Genomic DNA, 5,749 nt, shown 5'->3' with positions numbered 1-5,749 from the left:
CTTGAATAAAGAATTTTTTGCGATGCAAAATTAAAACAAAATAAAAAACGTATGCCAGAGAAGCCACTGACGCAAATCAGTACAGAGCTGTCAGCGAATAAAGCGCGCATGATCTTCTTCTTCCTTGTTAAATAAAAGTAGGCAGACAAACACCACGTTAAAAGATATTATTGTTATTATTATAGATAGCTTAAATGGTTCCATTTTCCTAGTTAATGGCGTTTATAAAGTGATTATATGAACACTGATTTTAATTTGATTTTTCTTAATTTTAAAAACAGTTTATTTTGTCGTAGTACATCTCAGTTATACAAATAAGTTAATAAAATTAGTCAATCAGTTGATAAAATTAGGTCAACACGACCGCTAGATAACGGAGCCGCTCTTTTCAAGTTTACTCTGGTCACCGTTTTGTCGGCTGTCTTCTTACGCCCACTGCATCACAGCATATCATGGCTGGTAAATAATGGCACCGCTTTCTTAGGAAACCATAGCTTTATCCAAAAACAGTAGTCTTGGACATTTTACATGATTCTTTTCGCTTAAAACGGTCCAAATGTTAATTTCGTTAGTTCTTTTGGCTCTCAGCGTCTCATTTGATGTCTTCGGCTATGTATATTTCTGTGTTTTTACAATAGGATATTTTACTTTAAACTATTATATTCTTATAGAAATAATAAACGAGCGATCTTTTGATCCAGAGACAGAAAAACCGGTATATTTATAGGATGAAAATCAATATTTTTATACAGAAATCAACTGAAAAAATGCATATTTTTTCTCCTTACTGATTTGTGTGTTGATTTTTATAATAAAATATAACAGTGTCAAAGATGTTGTTAGCGAAGAAACGAATGAATTGTACCACTTAACAATCTCAACTATGCCTTGACATGTAAAAGTGACCTTACTTATGACAGAGCCCTATGCATTATTTGGTATGGACAAGAAAAGAACCAAAAACTATTGTCCTACTTCCATAGATGTCAAAATATAAAATAAATAACATCATGATTTCTAATATTTTTGTCTATTGATAATCGTAACAATATTTATTGTTTTTTTTTAAATAAATGACACGTTTTAAATAAAATCAAAGAAATTATTTAAAAATTCCTTTGTATGTATTAGGATGTAACATTAGAAACAGCTATTTTTTTAAGTTTCGCCAATCAAATGTATTGTTAACTTATTTTTTAAACACATGTTTTTTTTAAAAACTGTTTGTACTATATTAATTTTAGAAATTAATAAAAATACTTCCGAATGTTTCGAATTGGAAAATTACACGTTAAAAAAGAGCTGCGTCATAGAATTATAATAGTCAAAAAACCGCATACGCACATCAAACTGAAGCTGACAAAACTACTCATAAGCGAGTAGTTTTACATTTTGGCCATTAGTTGCTCTGTAGACGTCGCTTAGTACGCAACCGCCGATTTAAATTCAATTACGCCGCGTTGTGTCGTTTGTAAATACTGCTGGGATTAAAAGGGAATAAATAGGGTGGGATCACATTTCGTGTGCAAGTAGCAAATTCACAAATAATATTATTCAAGAATTCAATTATTTTACCGTCTGTCACATTGTTAAATAAAACAAGGTGGACATTTTGTTAATATTGCCAGGGTAGGCAATTTTTTTACTCGGCTTTCTATCAATAAACCTTAGGATAATACTAAACGGTATTAATTTCCTTAATTACTAAATTATTTTTTAAGTATTTTTTTACATTCGCCTAATAAAAGTGCCTGTTTTTTTTTTTAAGTCCAGTCAGTAAAACATTTTTTGTGGTAAAACATAACATAACATTACACAAAATTATCTTATTCACGTGTTATAATTATTATTGTTCGCGGTCTGGTAACATTACCCGGCCACTTCACGCATGCGCGCAGGCGGGATGTCAGACTTTTGGACACAGTACGATGTATGCAAATATGATTCTACGCGCCTTGTGTAGCTCAATCACAAATAACTATCGACGTGCTTAAAAACATGCTAAGCATTTGAGCAATCACAATGAACATGCTTAAGTTGTCGCAGTCATAAGTCAACGCGTGTGTAATTTCCAAGTCAACGCTCGTGTCGGTTTGTTTTTTGTTTTCCTCGTAAAAAAATACAGTTCACTGGCAAAAAATCAGCCTTTACTATAAAAAAATATTACAATATATTGCATTTGCAAAATAGTAAGGAGTATCTAATACAAAAAAATTTAAAGTAAATTACAATTACTATGGCGACTGCTTTTCTTGACGTTTGGCTGGCCAACCGCCGGCTAAATGCAATGAATAGCATGACAAATAATAAATAAATAAAAATAGCCGTTTTGGAATATTTTCCATATTTACACCGGTGACATTCAAATATGTGATTGCACAGCAGGATCATACGTCACGAAATGTAAACAATTTGACAATATTAGGTTTTACACGGATGCTCCATTGTGATTGCGAATATGATAAACAACCATGGTGAGATATTGTTATCACGTCGATAGCTATTTGTGTACATATATTATAATTCTATGATATTGAATTTATTTAAGTGATTTTGCCCACAGTTATATTATGGACTGTCCATAGCACCCACCCAACAAAATGCAGACAAATTTCAATCAGAGACTCCTTTTTGAAACATGCGTAAGAAGTATTTTTACTAAGCTACCATTTTATTGTAAGTTTTAGTTCTTACTGGGAATATTTGTGTTTTTATATTTTTATATAATTTGATTCCACGTTTTGGTTTATTTAAACTAGTTTTATGCCAAAGTGAGTGATTAAGCTATTATGTTTTCTGTTCATATGTGGTCAAAGAGTTCAGGGTGTGACAGCTAATTTTTCTCTGTATTTATTAACCCTTATCACATTATTACAAAAAAAGGAGTGAAAATATTTATTTTGTATTTTTTGTCGTGTAACACATATTTTTTTTTTTTTTATCAATAGAATAGAATCAGAAATATTAGCGTTCTTATAATTTACTCAAATATTTCAATTTTGGTGGCCATTTTCCACAAGTTGTAAATAACTCACTATTAGAAAATGGAAATCGAGTTGGGGTAGAGTGGGGTTCGAACCTCGGACCTCTGATCCGTGAGTCCGCAACACTAGCCACGTGACCACAACCCGATTTTGATATATATATCGTTGATGGCTGGCGTATGTTGTCCTCGAGTTGAGGTAACCCCATAAAAAGAAACCGCAAGGAGCCGAGTCAGGTGACCGAGCAGGCCACGGAAAGTCGCCTCTCAGGGTGATGAGGCGATCGAGGAAGTGTTCCCTCAAAACATCCACGGAGCGTCGTGCAGTGTGGCGTGGCTCCATCCTGCTGAAACCACACATACCTTAGGTCAAGGTTTGGGAGAAAAATCCTCAATCATTTGGCTGTAACAGTGAGTTTGTTTTCCTTGAAAAAGTGAAAAGCGGCCGTTCGAAAAGAACGCTTGATGGCAAACACGCGCTGCTCGCAGGTCCACTGCATGGTGGTTACCGATGAGGTGACAAACGTAACTTTAAGACCTCTCCTTTCAAATGAGACCAACCTCACCCTTCTACGACCCCCTGTCAACGCTTGGCGCCCAATACAAATCAGCAAAGTTAGCTGCCGCACCCCCGTATGACAAATGGTATCCACAAATTGTTCTGATTTAATGTTGTTTTCAATGATGTTAACCAAAAATCATCCCATTAACAATAGTTTTAATAGTTTTATTTAAAAAATAAAAGCCATAGATATTTGGAAGCTATTTTGACAAAAATTATTTAAAAATTTATTAAGTACCTCTGGCTTTCAGTGATTAAAATCTATCCTATGTCTCTCACTAGTTGATATATCATTTATAATAATTACGAAGTAGAATGCATTTAATATTATTTCAATGTTAGTTCAAATTACTCGTAATAAATAATTGGTTGAACGAAAAGTCTTTCCAAATGTTTAATCGTGGATTATATTTTTCACAATACAAAGACTGGTGTCTCTTCCGATAGTATTTTTAGGTATTTAAAACATCTCCTGCCTCAATATTTTTAGCAGAGATGGAATATTTGAGAAGGATGACCCGTAGCACATGTTGGCAACACATCATCATTCCCTTTCCGCACCTAATAGTGCATAGGGAACTGTATCGGTACACCAATTGCAGCATATCTCGATCATTTTTGTTACGTTAAAGTAAGATGATCAGTCTCTCGCTTCAGGTACCAGTCCAGGGACTATGAAATATTCTAGTGTAAAAACACCCTTTTAAATCTTCTTCGCAGTCTCAATCCTGGGGTTTGGTTTGCAGCAAAGCCCCGCATCTCATCCTCCCCTGGTCTCTATTCTCTGCAGCCCTCTTCAGCTCGACATATGAGGCGCAGTTCAAATCCTCGCGCACTCGCTCCAAATACTCCCGTCGCAGCACCCTCTGTAATTTGTCCCCTCAGCCATTGCCTCTTTAATGTCACGCAGGAGACCCTCGTGACCCGATCCATCGGGCTCGCCTCTCTGAGATAGTTTCGATTGGTTGCCTCCCTTCTTCGATTCTTCTGCAAACCTCGTCATTAGTGATGTCATGTGGTGATTCCTATATATACACAATATATTCCTAAATCTTCTTCCAAGTCGGTCCCTCAATGCTGAGGATCGTGATCACTACGAACACTTCTGATTAGTCTGTTCCACTCCAGTCTGTCCCCAGCCCGACGTACTGACTCATCAAATTTTAGCCCCGTAGCCACCTTTATTTGGTCAGTCCACCTATATGGGATTCTACCCCGGCTTCTCCTACCTTCAACTCGGCCAGGCATTATTGCCTTTACTAGATTATCTGGCTCACGTCTAGCAATATGTCCAAAGAAGGACAGTATCCTTCTCAAACACACCACTGATAGACGAGTTGTAATATGGAGCTCTTCCAGTATCGATGCATTCCTATATATGCACAATATTTTTCTGTAGAGCCACATCTCAAAGACCTCTAGTCTTTTTTTTACCTCTTTCGGTGAGGCACCATGTCTCACAACCGTACATCAATATGCCCCATTCGTATTTCTTGGCATTTTGCTTGCGGAGTTTAATGTTTATATTATTTGATTCGAAAATCTTTGATTTTTTGTTAAACGCAAGCCTCGCTCGATGTATGCGACAGTCGACTTCTCTTTTTGTTCCACCATCCCAAGTGATCCTGTCTCCGAGGCACACAAACTCTTTCAAGTTTTTCAGAGTCGCTCCTGACATTAGTACATTCATTCGCTGCTCATTAGAGGCCACAGTCATTACTTTGGTTTTGCTCCTGTTTATTTCGCGAGAGCGTTTGGAATACCAGCCCAGGTGGTTATATTTGACAATCAAGGTCCCTTCTAGAAGCATCTCTTCGAGAAAATATTTGGTCTTTCTATCACTAAATACTAAAGACACCCTGTTTCTATATAAAAGACTACGATTCCCGCAGTAAAATAATTCAATAAATAAAAACTGAAATATTCTGAAATATATCTAAAATAATTTTACAAAATGATAAGACATTGCGTTTTAACCAATAATTGAATCCTGTGTTTATCAAATATAGATTTTAGGAACTTATTGTTTAGATTGTTTTAAGACATTTTAAGTTGTATAATAGTTATTTAAGCAGTCTCGTCGTTAAATGTGGTTCTTAAAGGTTAGGTATGTATTTTGACAGATAAGTTTCTAACCTAACCTAACATAACCGCAAAATGTTACCGATTGATTAAATCTCTCAATTCGCTTTCATTATCTGGTG

This window comes from Micrasema longulum, unplaced genomic scaffold (assembly GCF_059751315.1).
Source record: "Micrasema longulum isolate JH-2025_06_02 unplaced genomic scaffold, ASM5975131v1 h1tg000317l, whole genome shotgun sequence".
Taxonomy (NCBI): domain Eukaryota; kingdom Metazoa; phylum Arthropoda; class Insecta; order Trichoptera; family Brachycentridae; genus Micrasema; species Micrasema longulum.
The sequence above is the reverse complement of the archived record's forward strand: the minus strand, read 5'-3'. Positions refer to the sequence as shown.